Raw genomic sequence first — 1312 nt, 5'->3', positions numbered from 1 at the left:
TTATTTAAAACCTTAGCAACATTTATAAATTTTATTTGAAATTTTCCTGTTATGCAAATTATCATATTTTTCCTACAAATTTCATTCTAAAAGGTATCTCATTTAAAACTTTAGCGATATTTATAAATTTTATAGCATTGGAAGTCCCCTTTGATGCAAATTATTATATTGATCTATACGTTTATTAGCATGTTTATTTAGAGTCTTACCAACATTTATAAACTTTTATTTCGAATAGCATTTTAAAATCTCCTCCTATACAAATTATTAGTCCTATTTTTATAGCCTTATTATTTGAAGTCTCTATAAGTCTTATTATAAATAGCATTTAAAATATTCTTTTACACAAATTATCATATCTTTCTGCAAGCCTTATCTTTTAAAAGGGATAACACTATTATGCTCATTTGAAGTTTAAACAGCATTTATAATAAGTCTTAGCATTTCCTTTTAGGAAAGTTATTATATTTCTCTACAAACTATTTCAAGCGGCGTTATTATACTTTCCTTGGAAACCTTAGTAATATGTGCAAGCTATTTTTCTCAAAATTCAAATACTATATTCAAATCTGGATTAATTAACCTAAGTTTGGTCGGATAACCGTAAGTTAACGGATTCTAAAGGATGCCTAATCCCTTCCCTTTAGGATAATATAGAACTCTTACCTAGAATCATCCTGGTTAAGCAGACTATTAACGGAGGTTTAGGTTTAACTTTACCTTAGTTAATATCTAGGTGTCCTAATTCACCGTTAAATTAATTAGGTGGCAACTCCTTAAAACAAAGCAATATAGGAATCTCCAATATGTTGTACTCCGCTTCGACCCGGTTAAAATGGGGTATAACAGCTTGGCGACTCTGCTGGGGAAATTCTTTGGCTTTCACTAAATAATTAGAGCAATGGTCGATATTTGGCCCAATCAACTTCAAATAATCCACACATAACATGATAAGCGTCGATTGGGGTCATGAACCCACTTGGACATTTGGACGAGGTTGACTAATCGACTTAATACGCCTTGGGTATTAAGCCTTCCTAGGTTCGTGCATGTTCTTAAAAGGGTTTTAGTTTAGCTCTATCTTAGGCTAACTAGGAGTTGGCTTCCTATGACACAAGGTTCCCGAGCGGACTACTCGAGTGAGAAGGCTACGCGGTCCCCGTTACTCGGGCACCCCGCGCATACGCCAACTCTCCTAAAATTTGGATTCTACAAAAAGAATTTGCGGGTGCGCAAAACACACCTCGCGTGTACGTGTGATAGTGTGAGTTTTCCAGAAGTGGAGGAAATATGACCGGAATGCCAATTTAAG

This window comes from Lycium barbarum, chromosome 2 (genome assembly GCF_019175385.1).
Source record: "Lycium barbarum isolate Lr01 chromosome 2, ASM1917538v2, whole genome shotgun sequence".
In the NCBI taxonomy this organism is placed as follows: Eukaryota; Viridiplantae; Streptophyta; class Magnoliopsida; order Solanales; family Solanaceae; genus Lycium; species Lycium barbarum.
This window is presented reverse-complemented; position numbering follows the sequence as displayed.